The following is a 27,796-nucleotide window of genomic DNA, read 5'->3' on the forward strand; positions in this document are numbered from 1 at the left end:
TCCTGTGTTTACTCTAATTATTTTCTTGAGAAATATGATCATTTCCCTCGCAGTGGCTTATAGGATTGTCTTCTTGGAAGAGTGCAGTGAGTTTTTTTCTTGCTCTAGCCACTATTGGCCTAAGCTCTGTGCATTTTTTGGTTCCTAATATCTTTCTCACCCTTTAGATGAAAAAGCAGCATGGGGTCAGGATGGCCGAGTGGTCTAAGGCGCTGCGTTAAGGCCGCAGTCTCTCCTGGAGGCGTGGGTTCAAATCCCACTTCTGACAAAACTTGAATTCCATTTTCTCTCTCAGTTCCTTTAGAATCTCAGCTAAAAATTGGCAATGTAAATAATATCTGAATAAGTACCAAACTTCAGTTTCAACTGCAAATGCATTTGCCCTATTCTATCTTTAACGTTAATGTAATATTCTTCTAGCACTCGTGGTGTTTTATATTTGTTTTGTGGGGTACTTTAAAAATCTTTTTTATGAAAGAAATGGGTTACATTAAGTTTTGTGATGTTTTAGGTTTACAATAAGGAGGTTTTAAATTTTATGTCACGTCATTTTCAGATGCTTCATTCAAGAGATGTTTCCACTATAGAATGCAGAGCAAGGGCAAAAATACAAGTGATAGAGCGAGTGAGTGAGAAGGAGTGTTGTGGAAGGAGAGAATGAAACAAAGACAGAGTGAGTGAATGGCAGGGAGGCATAGAAGAGGAGTCTAGTAGTGCAGGAGACCTGCTTTTCCCTGCTCTTGACCTCCCACCCATCCCCAAACAACCACAAACATACCTTCTGTGCAAAGTTGGTATGCAGATTTTCACGCCTCAGCAAGTGAGGGTGAGTCCCAGGCCAGGGGCTAAAGAGCAAAAGAGTGCCTGTGCTCAGACTTTCCCTGCTAGGGATAGTTTATCTGGAACAAGGCCTACTCTCTTGTATCCAGCAAGGATCTAGAAATCCTGCATGAATCTGCAAGGCACATTGGCAGCATAAATTTGCATAAACTGCCCCACCTATTGCCTTCCTACTTCCTGTGCTGTAGTTGTTTGTGTAGAGAGAGAGGTCGCAGGCAAGGAAATGTTGTGAGTCGGATACAGGACCCTAAATAGCTGGTGAGAGGTATGTGGTGTTCTAAAAGCATGAAAACTGTATACCTGTGAAATAAAGTGCTTTCGTATGTGTTCTTCTGTGTTTATTGTCCTGTGCATAAAGTTGCACCTTGTGTTTGAAGGTTTAAATTATTTCAGGCTTGCATGGAGGTAGACGTTTCTGAGTAACTTTTATTCATTTCTTAAAAGCCTATACTGACAGGATGGCCGAGAGGTCTAAGGCGCTGTGTTTAGACCACAGTCTCCTTTGGAGGCGTTAGTTCGAATCCCACTTCTGACATGCCTTTTGGAGATTTAATCTCCTTTATCAGGTTAACATCTGATGGAAGTTGCATCTGTTGGTCTTCACTTCGCACGTTATTCCGTTCTCCTCTTGTCAAGAGAGATGGGGTTTCTCATATATTTAGGTTCTATAACGTCTTGCTGACAAAGCGCAATCCTTACCAAATGAGCATAGGACCCATGTAAGAGGTCATCTGGAAGAGTCATGCTCTTGTATGCACTGGCCAGACGGGCCCTGCAAATTTGGAAGAATGCCATGCATCTGGTAGACAACTGGACTCCAGCACACTTACAGCAATTTCCTTAGGGCTTTGATCAGGGGCTGCTTAAATTTGCATACTCCACCCTATGTTGTGACTTTGAGATCCCTTGTTGAAATTGCTTTAGCCAGCCAAGAGGTGGCTATTGTCTTAATTTCAAAGCAGCTTTGAGCCGTTCAAGTGGCTGGTGAATAGCACTTTCTCTTTGTTCGCCTCAAAGTTCTAAAGAGTTCTCCATAGGTCCTGCTCTGTACAGATTGTTCAAAGATCTGTTGGAAGTGCATATAATAGGATAAATAAATTGAGGGCATTCCTTTTCAGTACCTCACCTGCATGGCTGTCTGGCCTCTGGAAGATGCTGGGAAAGAAAGTCTGGATGGCCGAGTGGTCTAAGGCGCTGCGTTCAGGTTGCAGTCTCCTCTGGAGGCGTGGGTTCAAATCCCACTTCTGACAGTCCTGTGTTTACTCTAATTATTTTCTTGAGAAATATGATCATTTCCCTCGCAGTGGCTTATAGGATTGTCTTCTTGGAAGAGTGCAGTGAGTTTTTTTCTTGCTCTAGCCACTATTGGCCTCAGCTCTGTGCATTTTTTGGTTCCTAATATCTTTCTCACCCTTTAGATGAAAAAGCAGCATGGGGTCAGGATGGCAGAGTGGTCTAAGGCGCTGCGTTAAGGCCGCAGTCTCTCCTGGAGGCGTGGGTTCGAATCCCACTTCTGACAAAACTTGAATTCCATTTTCTCTCTCAGTTCCTTTAGAATCTCAGCTAAAAATTGGCAATGTAAATAATATCTGAATAAGTACCAAACTTCAGTTTCAACTGCAAATGCATTTGCCCTATTCTATCTTTAACGTTAATGTAATATTCTTCTAGCACTCGTGGTGTTTTATATTTGTTTTGTGGGGTACTTTAAAAATCTTTTTTATGAAAGAAATGGGTTACATTAAGTCTTGTGATGTTTTAGGTTTCCAATAAGGAGGTTTTAAATTTTATGTCACGTCATTTTCAGATGCTTCATTCAAGAGATGTTTCCGCTATAGAATGCAGAGCAAGGGCAAAAATACAAGTGATAGAGCGAGTGAGTGAGAAGGAGTGTTGTGGAAGGAGAGAATGAAACAAAGACAGAGTGAGTGAACAGCAGGGAGGCATAGAAGAGGAGTCTAGTAGTGAAGGAGACCTGCTTTTCCCTGCTCTTGACCTCCCACCCATCCCCAAACAACCACAAACATACCTTCTGTGCAAAGTTGGTATGCAGAATTTCACGCCTCAGCAAGTGAGGGTGAGTCCCAGGCCAGGGGCTAAAGAGCAAAAGAGTGCCTGTGCTCAGACTTTCCCTGCTAGGGATAGTTTATCTGGAACAAGGCCTACTCTCTTGTATCCAGCAAGGATCTAGAAATCCTGCATGAATCTGCAAGGCACATTGGCAGCATAAATTTGCATAAACTGCCCCACCTATTGCCTTCCTACTTCCTGTGCTGTAGTTGTTTGTGTAGAGAGAGAGGTCGCAGGCAAGGAAATGTTGTGAGTCGGATACAGGACCCTAAATAGCTGGTGAGAGGTATGTGGTGTTCTAAAAGCATGAAAACTGTATACCTGTGAAATAAAGTGCTTTCGTATGTGTTCTTCTGTGTTTATTGTCCTGTGCATAAAGTTGCACCTTGTGTTTGAAGGTTTAAATTATTTCAGGCTTGCATTGAGGTAGACGTTTCTGAGTAACTTTTATTCATTTCTTAAAAGCATATACTGTCAGGATGGCCGAGAGGTCTAAGGCGCTGTGTTTAGGCCACAGTCTCCTTTGGAGGCGTGGGTTCGAATCCCACTTCTGACATGCCTTTTGGAGATTTAATCTCCTTTATCAGGTTAACATCTGATGGAAGTTGCATCTGTTGGTCTTCACTTGGCACGTTATTCCGTTCTCCTCTTGTCAAGAGAGATGGGGTTTCTCATATATTTAGGTTCTATAACGTCTTGCTGACAAAGCGCAATCCTTACCAAATGAGCATAGGACCCATGTAAGAGGTCATCTGGAAGAGTCATGCTCTTGTATGCCCTGGCCAGACGGGCCCAGCAAATTTGGAAGAATGCCATTCATCTGGTAGACAACTGGACTCCAGCACACTTACAGCAATTTCCTCAGGGCTTTGATCAGGGGCTGCTTAAATTTGCATACTCCACCCTATGTTGTGACTTTGAGATCCCTTGTTGAAATTGCTTTAGCCAGCCAAGAGGTGGCTATTGTCTCAATTTCAAAGCAGCTTTGAGCCGTTCAAGTGGCTGGTGAATAGCACTTTCTCTTTGTTCGCCTCAAAGTTCTAAAGAGTTCTCCATAGGTCCTGCTCTGTACAGATTGTTCAAAGATCTGTTGGAAGTGCATATAATAGGATAAATAAATTGAGGGCATTCCTTTTCAGTACCTCACCTGCATGGCTGTCTGGCCTCTGGAAGATGCTGTGAAAGCAAGTCAGGATGGCCGAGTGGTCTAAGGCGCTGCGTTCAGGTTGCAGTCTCCTCTGGAGGCGTGGGTTCAAATCCCACTTCTGACCGTCCTCTGTTTACTCTAATTTCTTTTCTTGAGAAATATGATCATTTCCCTCGCAGTGGCTTATAGGATTGTCTTCTTGGAAGAGTGCAGTGAGTTTTTTTCTTGCTCTAGCCACTATTGGCCTAAGCTCTGTGCATTTTTTGGTTCCTAATATCTTTCTCACCCTTTAGATGAAAATGCAGCATGGGGTCAGGATGGCCGAGTGGTCTAAGGCGCTGCGTTAAGGCCGCAGTCTCTCCTGGAGGCGTGGGTTCGAATCCCACTTCTGACAAAACTTGAATTCCATTTTCTCTCTCAGTTCCTTTAGATTCTCAGCTAAAAATTGGCAATGTAAATAATATCTGAATAAGTACCAAACTTCAGTTTCAACTGCAAATGCATTTGCCCTATTCTATCTTTAACGTTAATGTAATATTCTTCTAGCACTCGTGGTGTTTTATATTTGTTTTGTGGGGTACTTTAAAAATCTTTTTTATGAAAGAAATGGGTTACATTAAGTCTTGTGATGTTTTAGGTTTCCAATAAGGAGGTTTTAAATTTTATGTCACGTCATTTTCAGATGCTTCATTCAAGAGATGTTTCCACTATAGAATGCAGAGCAAGGGCAAAAATACAAGTGATAGAGCGAGTGAGTGAGAAGGAGTGTTGTGGAAGGAGAGAATGAAACAAAGACAGAGTGAGTGAACGGCAGTGAGGCATAGAAGATTAGTCTAGTAGTGAAGGAGACCTGCTTTTCCCTGCTCTTGACCTCCCACCCATCCCCAAACAACCACAAACATACCTTCTGTGCAAAGTTGGTATGCAGAATTTCACGCCTCAGCAAGTGAGGGTGAGTCCCAGGCCAGGGGCTAAAGAGCAAAAGAGTGCCTGTGCTCAGACTTTCCCTGCTAGGGATAGTTTATCTGGAACAAGGCCTACTCTCTTGTATCCAGCAAGGATCTAGAAATCCTGCATGAATCTGCTAGGCACATTGGCAGCATAAATTTGCATAAACTGCCCCACCTATTGCCTTCCTACTTCCTGTGCTGTAGTTGTTTGTGTAGAGAGAGAGGTCGCAGGCAAGGAAATGTTGTGAGTCGGATACAGGACCCTAAATAGCTGGTGAGAGGTATGTGGTGTTCTAAAAGCATGAAAACTGTATACCTGTGAAATAAAGTGCTTTCGTATGTGTTCTTCTGTGTTTATTGTCCTGTGCATAAAGTTGCACCTTGTGTTTGAAGGTTTAAATTATTTCAGGCTTGCATGGAGGTAGACGTTTCTGAGTAACTTTTATTCATTTCTTAAAAGCCTATACTGTCAGGATGGCCGAGAGGTCTAAGGCGCTGTGTTTAGGCCACAGTCTCCTTTGGAGGCGTGGGTTCGAATCCCACTTCTGACATGCCTTTTGGAGATTTAATCTCCTTTATCAGGTTAACATCTGATGGAAGTTGCATCTGTTGGTCTTCACTTGGCACGTTATTCCGTTCTCCTCTTGTCAAGAGAGATGGGGTTTCTCATATATTTAGGTTCTATAACGTCTTGCTGACAAAGCGCAATCCTTACCAAATGAGCATAGGACCCATGTAAGAGGTCATCTGGAAGAGTCATGCTCTTGTATGCCCTGGCCAGACGGGCCCTGCAAATTTGGAAGAATGCCATGCATCTGGTAGACAACTGGACTCCAGCACACTTACAGCAATTTCCTTAGGGCTTTGATCAGGGGCTGCTTAAATTTGCATACTCCACCCTATGTTGTGACTTTGAGATCCCTTGTTGAAATTGCTTTAGCCAGCCAAGAGGTGGCTATTGTCTCAATTTCAAAGCAGCTTTGAGCCGTTCAAGTGGCTGGTGAATAGCACTTTCTCTTTGTTCGCCTCAAAGTTCTAAAGAGTTCTCCATAGGTCCTGCTCTGTACAGATTGTTCAAAGATCTGTTGGAAGTGCATATGCTAGGATAAATAAATTGAGGGCATTCCTTTTCAGTACCTCACCTGCATGGCTGTCTGGCCTCTGGAAGATGCTGGGAAAGCAAGTCAGGATGGCCGAGTGGTCTAAGGCGCTGCGTTCAGGTCGCAGTCTCCTCTGGAGGCGTGGGTTCAAATCCCACTTCTGACAGTCCTGTGTTTACTCTAATTATTTTCTTGAGAAATATGATCATTTCCCTCGCAGTGGCTTATAGGATTGTCTTCTTGGAAGAGTGCAGTGAGTTTTTTTCTTGCTCTAGCCACTATTGGCCTAAGCTCTGTGCATTTTTTGGTTCCTAATATCTTTCTCACCCTTTAGATGAAAAAGCAGCATGGGGTCAGGATGGCCGAGTGGTCTAAGGCGCTGCGTTAAGGCCGCAGTCTCTCCTGGAGGTGTTGGTTCAAATCCCACTTCTGACAAAACTTGAATTCCATTTTCTCTCTCAGTTCCTTTAGAATCTCAGCCAAAAATTGGCAATGTAAATAATATCTGAATAAGTACCAAACTTCAGTTTCAACTGCAAATGCATTTGCCCTATTCTATCTTTAACGTTAATGTAATATTCTTCTAGCACTCGTGGTGTTTTATATTTCTTTTGTGGGGTACTTTAAAAATCTTTTTTATGAAAGAAATGGGTTACATTAAGTCTTGTGATGTTTTAGGTTTCCAATAAGGAGGTTTTAAATTTTATGTCACGTCATTTTCAGATGCTTCATTCAAGAGATGTTTCCACTATAGAATGCAGAGCAAGGGCAAAAATACAAGTGATAGAGCGAGTGAGTGAGAAGGAGTGTTGTGGAAGGAGAGAATGAAACAAAGACAGAGTGAGTGAATGGCAGGGAGGCATAGAAGAGGAGTCTAGTAGTGAAGGAGACCTGCTTTTCCCTGCTCTTGACCTCCCACCCATCCCCAAACAACCACAAACATACCTTCTGTGCAAAGTTGGTATGCAGATTTTCACGCCTCAGCAAGTGAGGGTGAGTCCCAGGCCAGGGGCTAAAGAGCAAAAGAGTGCCTGTGCTCAGACTTTCCCTGCTAGGGATAGTTTATCTGGAACAAGGCCTACTCTCTTGTATCCAGCAAGGATCTAGAAATCCTGCATGAATCTGCAAGGCACATTGGCAGCATAAATTTGCATAAACTGCCCCACCTATTGCCTTCCTACTTCCTGTGCTGTAGTTGTTTGTGTAGAGAGAGAGGTTGCAGGCAAGGAAATGTTGTGAGTCGGATACAGGACCCTAAATAGCTGGTGAGAGGTATGTGGTGTTCTAAAAGCATGAAAACTGTATACCTGTGAAATAAAGTGCTTTCGTATGTGTTCTTCTGTGTTTATTGTCCTGTGCATAAAGTTGCACCTTGTGTTTGAAGGTTTATATTATTTCAGGCTTGCATGGAGGTAGACGTTTCTGAGTAACTTTTATTCATTTCTTACAAGCCTATACTGTCAGGATGGCCGAGAGGTCTAAGGTGCTGTGTTTAGGCCACAGTCTTCTTTGGAGGCGTGGGTTTGAATCCCACTTCTGACATGCCTTTTGGAGATTTAATCTCCTTTATCAGGTTAACATCTGATGGAAGTTGCATCTGTTGGTCTTCACCTGGCACGTTATTCCGTTCTCCTCTTGTCAAGAGAGATGGGGTTTCTCATATATTTAGGTTCTATAACGTCTTGCTGACAAAGCGCAATCCTTACCAAATGAGCATAGGACCCATGTAAGAGGTCATCTGGAAGAGTCATGCTCTTGTATGCCCTGGCCAGAAGGGCCCTGCAAATTTGGAAGAATGCCATGCATCTGGTAGACAACTGGACTCCAGCACACTTACAGCAATTTCCTTAGGGCTTTGATCAGGGGCTGCATAAATTTGCATACTCCACCCTATGTTGTGACTTTGAGATCCCTTGTTGAAATTGCTTTAGCCAGCCAAGAGGTGGCTATTGTCTCAATTTCAAAGCAGCTTTGAGCCGTTCAAGTGGCTGGTGAATAGCACTTTCTCTTTGTTCGCCTCAAAGTTCTAAAGAGTTCTCCATAGGTCCTGCTCTGTACAGATTGTTCAAAGATCTGTTGGAAGTGCATATAATAGGATAAATACATTGAGGGCATTCCTTTTCAGTACCTCACCTGCATGGCTGTCTGGCCTCTGGAAGATGCTGGGAAAGCAAGTCAGGATGGCCGAGTGGTCTAAGGCGCTGCGTTCAGGTTGCAGTCTCCTCTGGAGGTGTGGGTTCAAATCCCACTTCTGACAGTCCTGTGTTTACTCTAATTTTTTTCTTGAGAAATATGATCATTTCCCTCGCAGTGGCTTATAGGATTGTCTTCTTGGAAGAGTGCAGTGAGTTTTTTTCTTGCTCTAGCCTCTATTGGCCTCAGCTCTGTGCATTTTTTGGTTCCTAATATCTTTCTCACCCTTTAGATGAAAAAGCAGCATGGGGTCAGGATGGCCGAGTGGTCTAAGGCACTGCGTTAAGGCCGCAGTCTCTCCTGGAGGCGTGGGTTCGAATCCCACTTCTGACAAAACTTGAATTCCATTTTCTCTCTCAGTTCCTTTAGAATCTCAGCTAAAAATTGGCAATGTAAATAATATCTGAATAAGTACCAAACTTCAGTTTCAACTGCAAATGCATTTGCCCTATTCTATCTTTAACGTTAATGTAATATTCTTCTAGCACTCGTGGTGTTTTATATTTGTTTTGTGGGGTACTTTAAAAATCTTTTTTATGAAAGAAATGGGTTACATTAAGTCTTGTGATGTTTTAGGTTTCCAATAAGGAGGTTTTAAATTTTATGTCACGTCATTTTCAGATGCTTCATTCAAGAGATGTTTCCACTATAGAATGCAGAGCAAGGGCAAAAATACAAGTGATAGAGCGAGTGAGTGAGAAGGAGTGTTGTGGAAGGAGAGAATGAAACAAAGACAGAGTGAGTGAACGGCAGGGAGGCATAGAAGAGTTCTCTAGTAGTGAAGGAGACCTGCTTTTCACTGCTCTTGACCTCCCACCCATCCCCAAACAACCACAAACATACCTTCTGTGCAAAGTTGGTATGCAGAATTTCACGCCTCAGCAAGTGAGGGTGAGTCCCAGGCCAGGGGCTAAAGAGCAAAAGAGTGCCTGTGCTCAGACTTTCCCTGCTAGGGATAGTTTATCTGGAACAAGGCCTACTCTCTTGTATCCAGCAAGGATCTAGAAATCCTGCATGAATCTGCTAGGCACATTGGCAGCATAAATTTGCATAAACTGCCCCACCTATTGCCTTCCTACTTCCTGTGCTGTAGTTGTTTGTGTAGAGAGAGAGGTCGCAGGCAAGGAAATGTTGTGAGTCGGATACAGGACCCTAAATAGCTGGTGAGAGGTATGTGGTGTTCTAAAAGCATGAAAACTGTATACCTGTGAAATAAAGTGCTTTTGTATGTGTTCTTCTGTGTTTATTGTCCTGTGCATAAAGTTGCACCTTGTGTTTGAAGGTTTAAATTATTTCAGGCTTGCATAGAGGTAGACGTTTCTGAGTAACTTTTATTCATTTCTTAAAATCCTATACTGTCAGGATGGCCGAGAGGTCTAAGGTGCTGTGTTTAGGCCACAGTCTCCTTTGGAGGCGTGGGTTCGAATCCCACTTCTGACATGCCTTTTGGAGATTTAATCTCCTTTATCAGGTTAACATCTGATGGAAGTTGCATCTGTTGGTCTTCACTTGGCACGTTATTCCGTTCTCCTCTTGTCAAGAGAGATGGGGTTTCTCATATATTTAGGTTCTATAACGTCTTGCTGACAAAGCGCAATCCTTACCAAATGAGCATAGGACCCATGTAAGAGGTCATCTGGAAGAGTCATGCTCTTGTATGCCCTGGCCAGACGGGCCCTGCAAATTTGGAAGAATGCCATTCATCTGGTGGACAACTGGACTCCAGCACACTTACAGCAATTTCCTCAGGGCTTTGATCAGGGGCTGCTTAAATTTGCATACTCCACCCTATGTTGTGACTTTGAGATCCCTTGTTGAAATTGCTTTAGCCAGCCAAGAGGTGGGTATTGTCTCAATTTCAAAGCAGCTTTGAGCCGTTCAAGTGGCTGGTGAATAGCACTTTCTCTTTGTACGCCTCAAAGTTCTAAAGAGTTCTCCATAGGTCCTGCTCTATACAGATTGTTCAAAGATCTGTTGGAAGTGCATATAATAGGATAAATAAATTGAGGGCATTCCTTTTCAGTACCTCACCTGCATGGCTGTCTGGCCTCTGGAAGATGCTGGGAAAGCAAGCCAGGATTGCCGAGTGGTCTAAGGCGCTGCGTTCAGGTCGCAGTCTCCTCTGGAGGTGTGGGTTCAAATCCCACTTCTGACAGTCCAGTGTTTACTCTACTTTTTTTCTTGAGAAATATGATCATTTCCCTCGCAGTGGCTTATAGGATTGTCTTCTTGGAAGAGTGCAGTGAATTTTTTTCTTGCTCTAGCCACTATTGGCCTAAGCTCTGTGCATTTTTTGGTTCCTAATATATTTCTCACCCTTTAGATGAAAAAGCAGCATGGGGTCAGGATGGCCGAGTGGTCTAATGCGCTGCGTTAAGGCCGCAGTCTCTCCTGGAGGCATGGGTTCGAATCCCACTTCTGACAAAACTTGAATTCCATTTTCTCTCTCAGTTCCTTTAGAATCTCAGCTAAAAATTGGCAATGTAAATAATATCTGAATAAGTACCAAACTTCAGTTTCAAATGCATTTGCCCTATTCTATCTTTAACGTTAATGTAATATTCTTCTAGCACTCGTGGTGTTTTATATTTGTTTTGTGGGGTACTTTAAAAATCTTTTTTATGAAAGAAATGGGTTACATTAAGTCTTGTGATGTTTTAGGTTTCCAATAAGGAGGTTTTAAATTTTATGTCACGTCATTTTCAGATGCTTCATTCAAGAGCTGTTTCCACTATAGAATGCAGAGCAAGGGCTAAAATACAAGTGATAGAGCGAGTGAGTGAGAAGGAGTGTTGTGGAAGGAGAGAATGAAACAAAGACAGAGTGAGTGAATGGCAGGGAGGCATAGAAGAGGAGTCTAGTGGTGAAGGACACCTGCTTTTCCCTGCTCTTGACCTCCCACCCATCCCCAAACAACCACAAACATACCTTCTGTGCAAAGTTGGTATGCAGAATTTCACGCCTCAGCTAGTGAGGGTGAGTCCCAGGCCAGTTGCTAAAGAGCAAAAGAGTGCCTGTGCTCAGACTTTCCCTGCTAGGGATAGTTTATCTGGAACAAGGCCTACTCTCTTGTATCCAGCAAGGATCTAGAAATCCTGCATGAATCTGCAAGGCACATTGGCAGCATAAATTTGCATAAACTGCCCCACCTATTGCCTTCCTACTTCCTGTGCTGTAGTTGTTTGTGTAGAGAGAGAGGTCGCAGGCAAGGAAATGTTGTGAGTCGGATACAGGACCCTAAATAGCTGGTGAGAGGTATGTGGTGTTCTAAAAGCATGAACACTGTATACCTGTGAAATAAAGTGCTTTCGTATGTGTTCTTCTGTGTTTATTGTCCTGTGCATAAAGTTGCACCTTGTGTTTGAAGGTTTAAATTATTTCAGGCTTGCATGGAGGTAGACGTTTCTGAGTAACTTTTATTCATTTCTTAAAAGCCTATACTGACAGGATGGCCGAGAGGTCTAAGGCGATGTGTTTAGACCACAGTCTCCTTTGGAGGCGTTAGTTCGAATCCCACTTCTGACATGCCTTTTGGAGATTTAATCTCCTTTATCAGGTTAACATCTGATGGAAGTTGCATCTGTTGGTCTTCACTTCGCACATTATTCCGTTCTCCTCTTGTCAAGAGAGATGGGGTTTCTCATATATTTAGGTTCTATAACGTCTTGCTGACAAAGCGCAATCCTTACCAAATGAGCATAGGACCCATGTAAGAGGTCATCTGGAAGAGTCATGCTCTTGTATGCACTGGCCAGACGGGCCTTGCAAATTTGGAAGAATGCCATGCATCTGGTAGACAACTAACTGGACTCCAGCACACTTACAGCAATTTCCTTAGGGCTTTGATCAGGGGCTGCTTAAATTTGCATACTCCACCCTATGTTGTGACTTTGAGATCCCTTGTTGAAATTGCTTTAGCCAGCCAAGAGGTGGCTATTGTCTTAATTTCAAAGCAGCTTTGAGCCGTTCAAGTGGCTGGTGAATAGCACTTTCTCTTTGTTCGCCTCAAAGTTCTAAAGAGTTCTCCATAGGTCCTGCTCTGTACAGATTGTTCAAAGATCTGTTGGAAGTGCATATAATAGGATAAATAAATTGAGGGCATTCCTTTTCAGTACCTCACCTGCATGGCTGTCTGGCCTCTGGAAGATGCTGGGAAAGAAAGTCTGGATGGCCGAGTGGTCTAAGGCGCTGCGTTCAGGTTGCAGTCTCCTCTGGAGGCGTGGGTTCAAATCCCACTTCTGACAGTCCTGTGTTTACTCTAATTATTTTCTTGAGAAATATGATCATTTCCCTCGCAGTGGCTTATAGGATTGTCTTCTTGGAAGAGTGCAGTGAGTTTTTTTCTTGCTCTAGCCACTATTGGCCTCAGCTCTGTGCATTTTTTGGTTCCTAATATCTTTCTCACCCTTTAGATGAAAAAGCAGCATGGGGTCAGGATGGCAGAGTGGTCTAAGGCGCTGCGTTAAGGCCGCAGTCTCTCCTGGAGGCGTGGGTTCGAATCCCACTTCTGACAAAACTTGAATTCCATTTTCTCTCTCAGTTCCTTTAGAATCTCAGCTAAAAATTGGCAATGTAAATAATATCTGAATAAGTACCAAACTTCAGTTTCAACTGCAAATGCATTTGCCCTATTCTATCTTTAACGTTAATGTAATATTCTTCTAGCACTCGTGGTGTTTTATATTTGTTTTGTGGGGTACTTTAAAAATCTTTTTTATGAAAGAAATGGGTTACATTAAGTCTTGTGATGTTTTAGGTTTCCAATAAGGAGGTTTTAAATTTTATGTCACGTCATTTTCAGATGCTTCATTCAAGAGATGTTTCCGCTATAGAATGCAGAGCAAGGGCAAAAATACAAGTGATAGAGCGAGTGAGTGAGAAGGAGTGTTGTGGAAGGAGAGAATGAAACAAAGACAGAGTGAGTGAACAGCAGGGAGGCATAGAAGAGGAGTCTAGTAGTGAAGGAGACCTGCTTTTCCCTGCTCTTGACCTCCCACCCATCCCCAAACAACCACAAACATACCTTCTGTGCAAAGTTGGTATGCAGAATTTCACGCCTCAGCAAGTGAGGGTGAGTCCCAGGCCAGGGGCTAAAGAGCAAAAGAGTGCCTGTGCTCAGACTTTCCCTGCTAGGGATAGTTTATCTGGAACAAGGCCTACTCTCTTGTATCCAGCAAGGATCTAGAAATCCTGCATGAATCTGCAAGGCACATTGGCAGCATAAATTTGCATAAACTGCCCCACCTATTGCCTTCCTACTTCCTGTGCTGTAGTTGTTTGTGTAGAGAGAGAGGTCGCAGGCAAGGAAATGTTGTGAGTCGGATACAGGACCCTAAATAGCTGGTGAGAGGTATGTGGTGTTCTAAAAGCATGAAAACTGTATACCTGTGAAATAAAGTGCTTTCGTATGTGTTCTTCTGTGTTTATTGTCCTGTGCATAAAGTTGCACCTTGTGTTTGAAGGTTTAAATTATTTCAGGCTTGCATTGAGGTAGACGTTTCTGAGTAACTTTTATTCATTTCTTAAAAGCATATACTGTCAGGATGGCCGAGAGGTCTAAGGCGCTGTGTTTAGGCCACAGTCTCCTTTGGAGGCGTGGGTTCGAATCCCACTTCTGACATGCCTTTTGGAGATTTAATCTCCTTTATCAGGTTAACATCTGATGGAAGTTGCATCTGTTGGTCTTCACTTGGCACGTTATTCCGTTCTCCTCTTGTCAAGAGAGATGGGGTTTCTCATATATTTAGGTTCTATAACGTCTTGCTGACAAAGCGCAATCCTTACCAAATGAGCATAGGACCCATGTAAGAGGTCATCTGGAAGAGTCATGCTCTTGTATGCCCTGGCCAGACGGGCCCAGCAAATTTGGAAGAATGCCATTCATCTGGTAGACAACTGGACTCCAGCACACTTACAGCAATTTCCTCAGGGCTTTGATCAGGGGCTGCTTAAATTTGCATACTCCACCCTATGTTGTGACTTTGAGATCCCTTGTTGAAATTGCTTTAGCCAGCCAAGAGGTGGCTATTGTCTCAATTTCAAAGCAGCTTTGAGCCGTTCAAGTGGCTGGTGAATAGCACTTTCTCTTTGTTCGCCTCAAAGTTCTAAAGAGTTCTCCATAGGTCCTGCTCTGTACAGATTGTTCAAAGATCTGTTGGAAGTGCATATAATAGGATAAATAAATTGAGGGCATTCCTTTTCAGTACCTCACCTGCATGGCTGTCTGGCCTCTGGAAGATGCTGTGAAAGCAAGTCAGGATGGCCGAGTGGTCTAAGAAGCTGCGTTCAGGTTGCAGTCTCCTCTGGAGGCGTGGGTTCAAATCCCACTTCTGACCGTCCTCTGTTTACTCTAATTTCTTTTCTTGAGAAATATGATCATTTCCCTCGCAGTGGCTTATAGGATTGTCTTCTTGGAAGAGTGCAGTGAGTTTTTTTCTTGCTCTAGCCACTATTGGCCTAAGCTCTGTGCATTTTTTGGTTCCTAATATCTTTCTCACCCTTTAGATGAAAATGCAGCATGGGGTCAGGATGGCCGAGTGGTCTAAGGCGCTGCGTTAAGGCCGCAGTCTCTCCTGGAGGCGTGGGTTCGAATCCCACTTCTGACAAAACTTGAATTCCATTTTCTCTCTCAGTTCCTTTAGATTCTCAGCTAAAAATTGGCAATGTAAATAATATCTGAATAAGTACCAAACTTCAGTTTCAACTGCAAATGCATTTGCCCTATTCTATCTTTAACGTTAATGTAATATTCTTCTAGCACTCGTGGTGTTTTATATTTGTTTTGTGGGGTACTTTAAAAATCTTTTTTATGAAAGAAATGGGTTACATTAAGTCTTGTGATGTTTTAGGTTTCCAATAAGGAGGTTTTAAATTTTATGTCACGTCATTTTCAGATGCTTCATTCAAGAGATGTTTCCACTATAGAATGCAGAGCAAGGGCAAAAATACAAGTGATAGAGCGAGTGAGTGAGAAGGAGTGTTGTGGAAGGAGAGAATGAAACAAAGACAGAGTGAGTGAACGGCAGTGAGGCATAGAAGAGTAGTCTAGTAGTGAAGGAGACCTGCTTTTCCCTGCTCTTGACCTCCCACCCATCCCCAAACAACCACAAACATACCTTCTGTGCAAAGTTGGTATGCAGAATTTCACGCCTCAGCAAGTGAGGGTGAGTCCCAGGCCAGGGGCTAAAGAGCAAAAGAGTGCCTGTGCTCAGACTTTCCCTGCTAGGGATAGTTTATCTGGAACAAGGCCTCCTCTCTTGTATCCAGCAAGGATCTAGAAATCCTGCATGAATCTGCTAGGCACATTGGCAGCATAAATTTGCATAAACTGCCCCACCTATTGCCTTCCTACTTCCTGTGCTGTAGTTGTTTGTGTAGAGAGAGAGGTCGCAGGCAAGGAAATGTTGTGAGTCGGATACAGGACCCTAAATAGCTGGTGAGAGGTATGTGGTGTTCTAAAAGCATGAAAACTGTATACCTGTGAAATAAAGTGCTTTCGTATGTGTTCTTCTGTGTTTATTGTCCTGTGCATAAAGTTGCACCTTGTGTTTGAAGGTTTAAATTATTTCAGGCTTGCATGGAGGTAGACGTTTCTGAGTAACTTTTATTCATTTCTTAAAAGCCTATACTGTCAGGATGGCCGAGAGGTCTAAGGCGCTGTGTTTAGGCCACAGTCTCCTTTGGAGGCGTGGGTTCGAATCCCACTTCTGACATGCCTTTTGGAGATTTAATCTCCTTTATCAGGTTAACATCTGATGGAAGTTGCATCTGTTGGTCTTCACTTGGCACGTTATTCCGTTCTCCTCTTGTCAAGAGAGATGGGGTTTCTCATATATTTAGGTTCTATAACGTCTTGCTGACAAAGCGCAATCCTTACCAAATGAGCATAGGACCCATGTAAGAGGTCATCTGGAAGAGTCATGCTCTTGTATGCCATGGCCAGACGGGCCCTGCAAATTTGGAAGAATGCCATGCATCTGGTAGACAACTGGACTCCAGCACACTTACAGCAATTTCCTTAGGGCTTTGATCAGGGGCTGCTTAAATTTGCATACTCCACCCTATGTTGTGACTTTGAGATCCCTTGTTGAAATTGCTTTAGCCAGCCAAGAGGTGGCTATTGTCTCAATTTCAAAGCAGCTTTGAGCCGTTCAAGTGGCTGGTGAATAGCACTTTCTCTTTGTTCGCCTCAAAGTTCTAAAGAGTTCTCCATAGGTCCTGCTCTGTACAGATTGTTCAAAGATCTGTTGGAAGTGCATATGCTAGGATAAATAAATTGAGGGCATTCCTTTTCAGTACCTCACCTGCATGGCTGTCTGGCCTCTGGAAGATGCTGGGAAAGCAAGTCAGGATGGCCGAGTGGTCTAAGGCGCTGCGTTCAGGTCGCAGTCTCCTCTGGAGGCGTGGGTTCAAATCCCACTTCTGACAGTCCTGTGTTTACTCTAATTATTTTCTTGAGAAATATGATCATTTCCCTCGCAGTGGCTTATAGGATTGTCTTCTTGGAAGAGTGCAGTGAGTTTTTTTCTTGCTCTAGCCACTATTGGCCTAAGCTCTGTGCATTTTTTGGTTCCTAATATCTTTCTCACCCTTTAGATGAAAAAGCAGCATGGGGTCAGGATGGCCGAGTGGTCTAAGGCGCTGCGTTAAGGCCGCAGTCTCTCCTGGAGGTGTTGGTTCAAATCCCACTTCTGACAAAACTTGAATTCCATTTTCTCTCTCAGTTCCTTTAGAATCTCAGCCAAAAATTGGCAATGTAAATAATATCTGAATAAGTACCAAACTTCAGTTTCAACTGCAAATGCATTTGCCCTATTCTATCTTTAACGTTAATGTAATATTCTTCTAGCACTCGTGGTGTTTTATATTTCTTTTGTGGGGTACTTTAAAAATCTTTTTTATGAAAGAAATGGGTTACATTAAGTCTTGTGATGTTTTAGGTTTCCAATAAGGAGGTTTTAAATTTTATGTCACGTCATTTTCAGATGCTTCATTCAAGAGATGTTTCCACTATAGAATGCAGAGCAAGGGCAAAAATACAAGTGATAGAGCGAGTGAGTGAGAAGGAGTGTTGTGGAAGGAGAGAATGAAACAAAGACAGAGTGAGTGAATGGCAGGGAGGCATAGAAGAGGAGTCTAGTAGTGCAGGAGACCTGCTTTTCCCTGCTCTTGACCTCCCACCCATCCCCAAACAACCACAAACATACCTTCTGTGCAAAGTTGGTATGCAGATTTTCACGCCTCAGCAAGTGAGGGTGAGTCCCAGGCCAGGGGCTAAAGAGCAAAAGAGTGCCTGTGCTCAGACTTTCCCTGCTAGGGATAGTTTATCTGGAACAAGGCCTACTCTCTTGTATCCAGCAAGGATCTAGAAATCCTGCATGAATCTGCAAGGCACATTGGCAGCATAAATTTGCATAAACTGCCCCACCTATTGCCTTCCTACTTCCTGTGCTGTAGTTGTTTGTGTAGAGAGAGAGGTTGCAGGCAAGGAAATGTTGTGAGTCGGATACAGGACCCTAAATAGCTGGTGAGAGGTATGTGGTGTTCTAAAAGCATGAAAACTGTATACCTGTGAAATAAAGTGCTTTCGTATGTGTTCTTCTGTGTTTATTGTCCTGTGCATAAAGTTGCACCTTGTGTTTGAAGGTTTATATTATTTCAGGCTTGCATGGAGGTAGACGTTTCTGAGTAACTTTTATTCATTTCTTACAAGCCTATACTGTCAGGATGGCCGAGAGGTCTAAGGTGCTGTGTTTAGGCCACAGTCTTCTTTGGAGGCGTGGGTTTGAATCCCACTTCTGACATGCCTTTTGGAGATTTAATCTCCTTTATCAGGTTAACATCTGATGGAAGTTGCATCTGTTGGTCTTCACCTGGCACGTTATTCCGTTCTCCTCTTGTCAAGAGAGATGGGGTTTCTCATATATTTAGGTTCTATAACGTCTTGCTGACAAAGCGCAATCCTTACCAAATGAGCATAGGACCCATGTAAGAGGTCATCTGGAAGAGTCATGCTCTTGTATGCCCTGGCCAGAAGGGCCCTGCAAATTTGGAAGAATGCCATGCATCTGGTAGACAACTGGACTCCAGCACACTTACAGCAATTTCCTTAGGGCTTTGATCAGGGGCTGCATAAATTTGCATACTCCACCCTATGTTGTGACTTTGAGATCCCTTGTTGAAATTGCTTTAGCCAGCCAAGAGGTGGCTATTGTCTCAATTTCAAAGCAGCTTTGAGCCGTTCAAGTGGCTGGTGAATAGCACTTTCTCTTTGTTCGCCTCAAAGTTCTAAAGAGTTCTCCATAGGTCCTGCTCTGTACAGATTGTTCAAAGATCTGTTGGAAGTGCATATAATAGGATAAATACATTGAGGGCATTCCTTTTCAGTACCTCACCTGCATGGCTGTCTGGCCTCTGGAAGATGCTGGGAAAGCAAGTCAGGATGGCCGAGTGGTCTAAGGCGCTGCGTTCAGGTTGCAGTCTCCTCTGGAGGTGTGGGTTCAAATCCCACTTCTGACAGTCCTGTGTTTACTCTAATTTTTTTCTTGAGAAATATGATCATTTCCCTCGCAGTGGCTTATAGGATTGTCTTCTTGGAAGAGTGCAGTGAGTTTTTTTCTTGCTCTAGCCTCTATTGGCCTCAGCTCTGTGCATTTTTTGGTTCCTAATATCTTTCTCACCCTTTAGATGAAAAAGCAGCATGGGGTCAGGATGGCCGAGTGGTCTAAGGCACTGCGTTAAGGCCGCAGTCTCTCCTGGAGGCGTGGGTTCGAATCCCACTTCTGACAAAACTTGAATTCCATTTTCTCTCTCAGTTCCTTTAGAATCTCAGCTAAAAATTGGCAATGTAAATAATATCTGAATAAGTACCAAACTTCAGTTTCAACTGCAAATGCATTTGCCCTATTCTATCTTTAACGTTAATGTAATATTCTTCTAGCACTCGTGGTGTTTTATATTTGTTTTGTGGGGTACTTTAAAAATCTTTTTTATGAAAGAAATGGGTTACATTAAGTCTTGTGATGTTTTAGGTTTCCAATAAGGAGGTTTTAAATTTTATGTCACGTCATTTTCAGATGCTTCATTCAAGAGATGTTTCCACTATAGAATGCAGAGCAAGGGCAAAAATACAAGTGATAGAGCGAGTGAGTGAGAAGGAGTGTTGTGGAAGGAGAGAATGAAACAAAGACAGAGTGAGTGAACGGCAGGGAGGCATAGAAGAGTTCTCTAGTAGTGAAGGAGACCTGCTTTTCACTGCTCTTGACCTCCCACCCATCCCCAAACAACCACAAACATACCTTCTGTGCAAAGTTGGTATGCAGAATTTCACGCCTCAGCAAGTGAGGGTGAGTCCCAGGCCAGGGGCTAAAGAGCAAAAGAGTGCCTGTGCTCAGACTTTCCCTGCTAGGGATAGTTTATCTGGAACAAGGCCTACTCTCTTGTATCCAGCAAGGATCTAGAAATCCTGCATGAATCTGCTAGGCACATTGGCAGCATAAATTTGCATAAACTGCCCCACCTATTGCCTTCCTACTTCCTGTGCTGTAGTTGTTTGTGTAGAGAGAGAGGTCGCAGGCAAGGAAATGTTGTGAGTCGGATACAGGACCCTAAATAGCTGGTGAGAGGTATGTGGTGTTCTAAAAGCATGAAAACTGTATACCTGTGAAATAAAGTGCTTTTGTATGTGTTCTTCTGTGTTTATTGTCCTGTGCATAAAGTTGCACCTTGTGTTTGAAGGTTTAAATTATTTCAGGCTTGCATGGAGGTAGACGTTTCTGAGTAACTTTTATTCATTTCTTAAAATCCTATACTGTCAGGATGGCCGAGAGGTCTAAGGTGCTGTGTTTAGGCCACAGTCTCCTTTGGAGGCGTGGGTTCGAATCCCACTTCTGACATGCCTTTTGGAGATTTAATCTCCTTTATCAGGTTAACATCTGATGGAAGTTGCATCTGTTGGTCTTCACTTGGCACGTTATTCCGTTCTCCTCTTGTCAAGAGAGATGGGGTTTCTCATATATTTAGGTTCTATAACGTCTTGCTGACAAAGCGCAATCCTTACCAAATGAGCATAGGACCCATGTAAGAGGTCATCTGGAAGAGTCATGCTCTTGTATGCCCTGGCCAGACGGGCCCTGCAAATTTGGAAGAATGCCATTCATCTGGTGGACAACTGGACTCCAGCACACTTACAGCAATTTCCTCAGGGCTTTGATCAGGGGCTGCTTAAATTTGCATACTCCACCCTATGTTGTGACTTTGAGATCCCTTGTTGAAATTGCTTTAGCCAGCCAAGAGGTGGGTATTGTCTCAATTTCAAAGCAGCTTTGAGCCGTTCAAGTGGCTGGTGAATAGCACTTTCTCTTTGTACGCCTCAAAGTTCTAAAGAGTTCTCCATAGGTCCTGCTCTATACAGATTGTTCAAAGATCTGTTGGAAGTGCATATAATAGGATAAATAGATTGAGGGCATTCCTTTTCAGTACCTCACCTGCATGGCTGTCTGGCCTCTGGAAGATGCTGGGAAAGCAAGCCAGGATTGCCGAGTGGTCTAAGGCGCTGCGTTCAGGTCGCAGTCTCCTCTGGAGGTGTGGGTTCAAATCCCACTTCTGACAGTCCAGTGTTTACTCTACTTTTTTTCTTGAGAAATATGATCATTTCCCTCGCAGTGGCTTATAGGATTGTCTTCTTGGAAGAGTGCAGTGAATTTTTTTCTTGCTCTAGCCACTATTGGCCTAAGCTCTGTGCATTTTTTGGTTCCTAATATATTTCTCACCCTTTAGATGAAAAAGCAGCATGGGGTCAGGATGGCCGAGTGGTCTAATGCGCTGCGTTAAGGCCGCAGTCTCTCCTGGAGGCATGGGTTCGAATCCCACTTCTGACAAAACTTGAATTCCATTTTCTCTCTCAGTTCCTTTAGAATCTCAGCTAAAAATTGGCAATGTAAATAATATCTGAATAAGTACCAAACTTCAGTTTCAAATGCATTTGCCCTATTCTATCTTTAACGTTAATGTAATATTCTTCTAGCACTCGTGGTGTTTTATATTTGTTTTGTGGGGTACTTTAAAAATCTTTTTTATGAAAGAAATGGGTTACATTAAGTCTTGTGATGTTTTAGGTTTCCAATAAGGAGGTTTTAAATTTTATGTCACGTCATTTTCAGATGCTTCATTCAAGAGCTGTTTCCACTATAGAATGCAGAGCAAGGGCTAAAATACAAGTGATAGAGCGAGTGAGTGAGAAGGAGTGTTGTGGAAGGAGAGAATGAAACAAAGACAGAGTGAGTGAATGGCAGGGAGGCATAGAAGAGGAGTCTAGTGGTGAAGGACACCTGCTTTTCCCTGCTCTTGACCTCCCACCCATCCCCAAACAACCACAAACATACCTTCTGTGCAAAGTTGGTATGCAGAATTTCACGCCTCAGCTAGTGAGGGTGAGTCCCAGGCCAGTTGCTAAAGAGCAAAAGAGTGCCTGTGCTCAGACTTTCCCTGCTAGGGATAGTTTATCTGGAACAAGGCCTACTCTCTTGTATCCAGCAAGGATCTAGAAATCCTGCATGAATCTGCAAGGCACATTGGCAGCATAAATTTGCATAAACTGCCCCACCTATTGCCTTCCTACTTCCTGTGCTGTAGTTGTTTGTGTAGAGAGAGAGGTCGCAGGCAAGGAAATGTTGTGAGTCGGATACAGGACCCTAAATAGCTGGTGAGAGGTATGTGGTGTTCTAAAAGCATGAAAACTGTATACCTGTGAAATAAAGTGCTTTCGTATGTGTTCTTCTGTGTTTATTGTCCTGTGCATAAAGTTGCACCTTGTGTTTGAAGGTTTAAATTATTTCAGGCTTGCATGGAGGTAGACGTTTCTGAGTAACTTTTATTCATTTCTTAAAAGCCTATACTGTCAGGATGGCCGAGAGGTCTAAGGTGCTGTGTTTAGGCCACAGTCTCCTTTGGAGGCGTGCGTTCGAATCCCACTTCTGACATGCCTTTTGGAGATTTAATCTCCTTTATCAGGTTAACATCTGATGGAAGTTGCATCTGTTGGTCTTCACCTGGCACGTTATTCCGTTCTCCTCTTGTCAAGAGAGATGGGGTTTCTCATATATTTAGGTTCTATAACGTCTTGCTGATAAAGCGCAATCCTTACCAAATGAGCATAGGACCCATGTAAGAGGTCATCTGGAAGAGTCATGCTCTTGTATGCCCTGGCCAGACGGGCCCTGCAAATTTGGAAGAATGCCATGCATCTGGTAGACAACTGGACTCCAGCACACTTACAGCAATTTCCTTAGGGCTTTGATCAGGGGCTGCTTAAATTTGCATACTCCACCCTATTTTGTGACTTTGAGATCCCTTGTTGAAATTGCTTTAGCCAGCCAAGAGGTGGCTATTGTCTCAATTTCAAAGCAGCTTTGAGCCGTTCAAGTGGCTGGTGAATAGCACTTTCTCTTTGTTCGCCTCAAAGTTCTAAAGAGTTCTCCATAGGTCCTGCTCTGTACAGATTGTTCAAAGATCTGTTGGAAGTGCATATAATAGGATAAATAAATTGAGGGCATTCCTTTTCAGTACCTCACCTGCATGGCTGTCTGGCCTCTGGAAGATGCTGGGAAAGCAAGTCAGGATGGCCGAGTGGTCTAAGGCGCTGCGTTCAGGTCGCAGTCTCCTCTGGAGGTGTGGGTTCAAATCCCACTTCTGACAGTCCTGTGTTTACTCTAATTTTCTTCTTGAGAAATACGATCATTTCCCTCGCAGTGGCTGATAGGATTGTCTTCTTGGAAGAGTGCAGTGAGTTTTTTTCTTGCTCTAGCCACTTTTGGCCTAAGCTCTGTGCATTTTTTGGTTCCTAATATCTTTCTCACCCTTTAGATGAAAAAGCAGCATGGGGTCAGGATGGCCGAGTGGTCTAAGGCGCTGTGTAAGGCCGCAGTCTCTCCTGGAGGCGTGGGTTCGAATCCCACTTCTGACAAAACTTGAATTCCATTTTCTCTCTCAGTTCCTTTAGAATCTCAGCTAAAAATTGGCAATGTAAATAATATCTGAATAAGTACCAAACTTCAGTTTCAACTGCAAATGCATTTGCCCTATTCTATCTTTAACGTTAATGTAATATTCTTCTAGCACTCGTGGTGTTTTATATTTGTTTTGTGGGGTACTTTAAAAATCTTTTTTATGAAAGAAATGGGTTACATTAAGTCTTGTGATGTTTTAGGTTTCCAATAAGGAGGTTTTAAATTTTATGTCACGTCATTTTCAGATGCTTCATTCAAGAGCTGTTTCCACTATAGAATGCAGAGCAAGGGCAAAAATACAAGTGATAGAGCGAGTGAGTGAGAAGGAGTGTTGTGGAAGGAGAGAATGAAACAAAGACAGAGCGAGTGAACGGCAGGGAGGGATAGAAGAGTAGTCTAGTAGTGAAGGAGACCTGCTTTTCACTGCTCTTGACCTCCCACCCATCCCCAAACAACCACAAACATACCTTCTGTGCAAAGTTGGTATGCAGAATTTCACGCATCAGCAAGTGAGGGTGAGTCCCAGGCCAGGGGCTAAAGAGCAAAAGAGTGCCTGTGCTCAGACTTTCCCTGCTAGGGATAGTTTATCTGGAACAAGGCCTACTCTCTTGTATCCAGCAAGGATCTAGAAATCCTGCATGAATCTGCAAGGCACATTGGCAGCATAAATTTGCATAAACTGCCCCACCTATTGCCTTCCTACTTCCTGTGCTGTAGTTGTTTGTGTAGAGAGAGAGGTCGCAGGCAAGAAAATGTTGTGAGTCGGATACAGGACTGTAAATAGCTGGTGAGAGGTATGTGGTGTTCTAAAAGCATGAAAACTGTATACCTGTGAAATAAAGTGCTTTCGTATGTGTTCTTCTGTGTTTATTGTCCTGTGCATAAAGTTGCACCTTGTGTTTGAAGGTTTAAATTATTTCAGGCTTGCATGGAGGTAGACGTTTCTGAGTAACTTTTATTCATTTCTTAAAAGCCTATACTGTCAGGATGGCCGAGAGGTCTAAGGCGCTGTGTTTAGGCCACAGTCTCCTTTGGAGGCGTGGGTTCGAATCCCACTTCTGACATGCCTTTTGGAGATTTAATCTCCTTTATCAGGTTAACATCTGATGGAAGTTGCATCTGTTAGTCTTCACTTGGCACGTTATTCCGTTCTCCTCTTGTCAAGAGAGATGGGGTTTCTCATATATTTAGGTTCTATAACGTCTTGCTGACAAAGCGCAATCCTTACCAAATGAGCATAGGACCCATGTAAGAGGTCATCTGGAAGAGTCATGCTCTTGTATGCCCTGGCCAGACGGGCCCTGCAAATTTGGAAGAATGCCATTCATCTGGTAGACAACTGGACTCCAGCACACTTACAGCAATTTCCTCAGGGCTTTGATCAGGGGCTGCTTAAATTTGCATACTCCACCCTATGTTGTGACTTTGAGATCCCTTGTTGAAATTGCTTTAGCCAGCCAAGAGGTGGCTATTGTCTCAATTTCAAAGCAGCTTTGAGCCGTTCAAGTGGCTGGTGAATAGCACTTTCTCTTTGTTCGCCTCAAAGTTCTAAAGAGTTCTCCATAGGTCCTGCTCTGAACAGATTGTTCAAAGATCTGTTGGAAGTGCATATAATAGGATAGATAAATTGAGGGCATTCCTTTTCAGTACCTCACCTGCATGGCTGTCTGGCCTCTGGAAGATGCTGTGAAAGCAAGTCAGGATGGCCGAGTGTTCTAAGGCGCTGCGTTCAGGTCGCAGTCTCCTCTGGAGATGTGGGTTCAAATCCCACTTCTGACAGTCCTGTGTTTACTCTACTTTTTTTCTTGAGAAATATGATCATTTCCCTCGCAGTGGCTTATAGGATTGTCTTCTTGGAAGAGTGCAGTGAGTTTTTTTCTTCCTCTAGCCACTATTGGCCTAAGCTCTGTGCATTTTTTGGTTCCTAATATATTTCTCACCCTTTAGATAAAAAAGCAGCATGGGGTCAGGAAGGCCGAGTGGTCTAAGGCGCTGCGTTAAGGCCGCAGTCTCTCCTGGAGGCGTGGGTTCGAATCCCACCTCTGACAAAACTTGAATTCCATTTTCTCTCTCAGTTCCTTTAGAATCTCAGCTAAAAATTGGCAATGTAAATAATATCTGAATAAGTACCAAACTTCAGTTTCAACTGCAAATGCATTTGCCCTATTCTATCTTTAACGTTAATGTAATATTCTTCTAGCACTCGTGGTGTTTTATATTTGTTTTGTGGGGTACTTTAAAAATCTTTTTTATGAAAGAAATGGGTTACATTAAGTCTTGTGATGTTTTAGGTTTCCAATAAGGAGGTTTTAAATTTTATGTCACGTCATTTTCAGATGCTTCATTCAAGAGCTGTTTCCACTATAGAATGCAGAGCAAGGGCAAAAATACAAGTGATAGAGCGAGTGAGTGAGAAGGAGTGTTGTGGAAGGAGAGAATGAAACAAAGACAGAGTGAGTGAATGGCAGGGAGGCATAGAAGAGGAGTCTAGTAGTGAAGGACACCTGCTTTTCCCTGCTCTTGACCTCCCACCCATCCCCAAACAACAACAAACATACCTTCTGTGCAAAGTTGGTATGCAGAACTTCACGCCTCAGCAAGTGAGGGTGAGTCCCAGGCCAGTTGCTAAAGAGCAAAAGAGTGCCTGTGCTCAGACTTTCCCTGCTAGGGATAGTTTATCTGGAACAAGTCCTTCTCTCTTGTATCCAGCAAGGATCTAGAAATCCTGCATGAATCTGCAAGGCACATTGGCAGCATAAATTTGCATAAACTGCCCCACCTATTGCCTTCCTACTTCCTGTGCTGTAGTTGTTTGTGTAGAGAGAGAGGTCGCAGGCAAGGAAATGTTGTGAGTCGGATACAGGACCCTAAATAGCTGGTGAGAGGTATGTGGTGTTCTAAAAGCATGAAAACTGTATACCTGTGAAATAAAGTGCTTTCGTATGTGTTCTTCTGTGTTTATTGTCCTGTGCATAAAGTTGCACCTTGTGTTTGAAGGTTTAAATTATTTCAGGCTTGCATTGAGGTAGACGTTTCTGAGTAACTTTTATTCATTTCTTAAAAGCATATACTGTCAGGATGGCCGAGAGGTCTAAGGCGCTGTGTTTAGGCCACAGTCTCCTTTGGAGGCGTGGGTTCAAATCCCACTTCTGACATGCCTTTTGGAGATTTAATCTCCTTTATCAGGTTAACATCTGATGGAAGTTGCATCTGTTGGTCTTCACTTGGCACGTTATTCCGTTCTCCTCTTGTCAAGAGAGATGGGGTTTCTCATATATTTAGGTTCTATAACGTCTTGCTGACAAAGCGCAATCCTTACCAAATGAGCATAGGACCCATGTAAGAGGTCATCTGGAAGAGTCATGCTCTTGTATGCCCTGGCCAGACGGGCCCAGCAAATTTGGAAGAATGCCATTCATCTGGTAGACAACTGGACTCCAGCACACTTACAGCAATTTCCTCAGGGCTTTGATCAGGGGCTGCTTAAATTTGCATACTCCACCCTATGTTGTGACTTTGAGATCCCTTGTTGAAATTGCTTTAGCCAGCCAAGAGGTGGCTATTGTCTCAATTTCAAAGCAGCTTTGAGCCGTTCAAGTGGCTGGTGAATAGCACTTTCTCTTTGTTCGCCTCAAAGTTCTAAAGAGTTCTCCATAGGTCCTGCTCTGTACAGATTGTTCAAAGATCTGTTGGAAGTGCATATAATAGGATAAATAAATTGAGGGCATTCCTTTTCAGTACCTCACCTGCATGGCTGTCTGGCCTCTGGAAGATGCTGTGAAAGCAAGTCAGGATGGCCGAGTGGTCTAAGGCGCTGCGTTCAGGTTGCAGTCTCCTCTGGAGGCGTGGGTTCAAATCCCACTTCTGACCGTCCTCTGTTTACTCTAATTTCTTTTCTTGAGAAATATGATCATTTCCCTCGCAGTGGCTTATAGGATTGTCTTCTTGGAAGAGTGCAGTGAGTTTTTTTCTTGCTCTAGCCACTATTGGCCTAAGCTCTGTGCATTTTTTGGTTCCTAATATCTTTCTCACCCTTTAGATGAAAATGCAGCATGGGGTCAGGATGGCCGAGTGGTCTAAGGCGCTGCGTTAAGGCCGCAGTCTCTCCTGGAGGCGTGGGTTCGAATCCCACTTCTGACAAAACTTGAATTCCATTTTCTCTCTCAGTTCCTTTAGATTCTCAGCTAAAAATTGGCAATGTAAATAATATCTGAATAAGTACCAAACTTCAGTTTCAACTGCAAATGCATTTGCCCTATTCTATCTTTAACGTTAATGTAATATTCTTCTAGCACTCGTGGTGTTTTATATTTGTTTTGTGGGGTACTTTAAAAATCTTTTTTATGAAAGAAATGGGTTACATTAAGTCTTGTGATGTTTTAGGTTTCCAATAAGGAGGTTTTAAATTTTATGTCACGTCATTTTCAGATGCTTCATTCAAGAGATGTTTCCACTATAGAATGCAGAGCAAGGGCAAAAATACAAGTGATA

At 43.2% G+C, this 27,796-nt stretch overlaps 19 non-coding genes across 19 annotated transcripts; all 19 read left to right on the plus strand.

The window, feature by feature from the left end:
- Window positions 1-185: 185 nt before the first annotated feature.
- Window positions 186-268, plus strand: TRNAL-AAG (transfer RNA leucine (anticodon AAG)). The gene has a single exon. It is a non-coding gene; the product is annotated as a tRNA-Leu (tRNA).
- Window positions 269-2,276: 2,008 nt separating this feature from the next.
- TRNAL-AAG (transfer RNA leucine (anticodon AAG)) lies at window positions 2,277-2,359 on the plus strand. Its single transcript has one exon. It is a non-coding gene; the product is annotated as a tRNA-Leu (tRNA).
- A 1,024-nt stretch (window positions 2,360-3,383) lies between these two features.
- Window positions 3,384-3,466, plus strand: TRNAL-UAG (transfer RNA leucine (anticodon UAG)). The gene has a single exon. It is a non-coding gene; the product is annotated as a tRNA-Leu (tRNA).
- Window positions 3,467-4,368: 902 nt separating this feature from the next.
- On the plus strand, window positions 4,369-4,451 carry TRNAL-AAG (transfer RNA leucine (anticodon AAG)). The gene has a single exon. It is a non-coding gene; the product is annotated as a tRNA-Leu (tRNA).
- Window positions 4,452-5,475: 1,024 nt separating this feature from the next.
- On the plus strand, window positions 5,476-5,558 carry TRNAL-UAG (transfer RNA leucine (anticodon UAG)). Its single transcript has one exon. It is a non-coding gene; the product is annotated as a tRNA-Leu (tRNA).
- Window positions 5,559-6,190: 632 nt separating this feature from the next.
- Window positions 6,191-6,273, plus strand: TRNAL-CAG (transfer RNA leucine (anticodon CAG)). Its single transcript has one exon. It is a non-coding gene; the product is annotated as a tRNA-Leu (tRNA).
- Window positions 6,274-8,550: 2,277 nt separating this feature from the next.
- On the plus strand, window positions 8,551-8,633 carry TRNAL-AAG (transfer RNA leucine (anticodon AAG)). Its single transcript has one exon. It is a non-coding gene; the product is annotated as a tRNA-Leu (tRNA).
- Window positions 8,634-9,657: 1,024 nt separating this feature from the next.
- Window positions 9,658-9,740, plus strand: TRNAL-UAG (transfer RNA leucine (anticodon UAG)). Its single transcript has one exon. It is a non-coding gene; the product is annotated as a tRNA-Leu (tRNA).
- Window positions 9,741-12,730: 2,990 nt separating this feature from the next.
- On the plus strand, window positions 12,731-12,813 carry TRNAL-AAG (transfer RNA leucine (anticodon AAG)). Its single transcript has one exon. It is a non-coding gene; the product is annotated as a tRNA-Leu (tRNA).
- A 1,024-nt stretch (window positions 12,814-13,837) lies between these two features.
- Window positions 13,838-13,920, plus strand: TRNAL-UAG (transfer RNA leucine (anticodon UAG)). The gene has a single exon. It is a non-coding gene; the product is annotated as a tRNA-Leu (tRNA).
- Window positions 13,921-14,822: 902 nt separating this feature from the next.
- On the plus strand, window positions 14,823-14,905 carry TRNAL-AAG (transfer RNA leucine (anticodon AAG)). Its single transcript has one exon. It is a non-coding gene; the product is annotated as a tRNA-Leu (tRNA).
- Window positions 14,906-15,929: 1,024 nt separating this feature from the next.
- Window positions 15,930-16,012, plus strand: TRNAL-UAG (transfer RNA leucine (anticodon UAG)). The gene has a single exon. It is a non-coding gene; the product is annotated as a tRNA-Leu (tRNA).
- A 632-nt stretch (window positions 16,013-16,644) lies between these two features.
- Window positions 16,645-16,727, plus strand: TRNAL-CAG (transfer RNA leucine (anticodon CAG)). Its single transcript has one exon. It is a non-coding gene; the product is annotated as a tRNA-Leu (tRNA).
- A 2,277-nt stretch (window positions 16,728-19,004) lies between these two features.
- Window positions 19,005-19,087, plus strand: TRNAL-AAG (transfer RNA leucine (anticodon AAG)). The gene has a single exon. It is a non-coding gene; the product is annotated as a tRNA-Leu (tRNA).
- Window positions 19,088-20,111: 1,024 nt separating this feature from the next.
- TRNAL-UAG (transfer RNA leucine (anticodon UAG)) lies at window positions 20,112-20,194 on the plus strand. Its single transcript has one exon. It is a non-coding gene; the product is annotated as a tRNA-Leu (tRNA).
- A 2,717-nt stretch (window positions 20,195-22,911) lies between these two features.
- On the plus strand, window positions 22,912-22,994 carry TRNAL-CAG (transfer RNA leucine (anticodon CAG)). The gene has a single exon. It is a non-coding gene; the product is annotated as a tRNA-Leu (tRNA).
- Window positions 22,995-24,286: 1,292 nt separating this feature from the next.
- Window positions 24,287-24,369, plus strand: TRNAL-UAG (transfer RNA leucine (anticodon UAG)). The gene has a single exon. It is a non-coding gene; the product is annotated as a tRNA-Leu (tRNA).
- A 2,008-nt stretch (window positions 24,370-26,377) lies between these two features.
- Window positions 26,378-26,460, plus strand: TRNAL-UAG (transfer RNA leucine (anticodon UAG)). Its single transcript has one exon. It is a non-coding gene; the product is annotated as a tRNA-Leu (tRNA).
- A 902-nt stretch (window positions 26,461-27,362) lies between these two features.
- On the plus strand, window positions 27,363-27,445 carry TRNAL-AAG (transfer RNA leucine (anticodon AAG)). Its single transcript has one exon. It is a non-coding gene; the product is annotated as a tRNA-Leu (tRNA).
- The last annotated feature ends 351 nt before the right edge of the window (window positions 27,446-27,796 follow it).

The sequence above is a fragment of the Triturus cristatus genome, unplaced genomic scaffold (genome assembly GCF_964204655.1).
Source record: "Triturus cristatus unplaced genomic scaffold, aTriCri1.1 SCAFFOLD_262, whole genome shotgun sequence".
NCBI classification, from domain to species: Eukaryota; Metazoa; Chordata; class Amphibia; order Caudata; family Salamandridae; genus Triturus; species Triturus cristatus.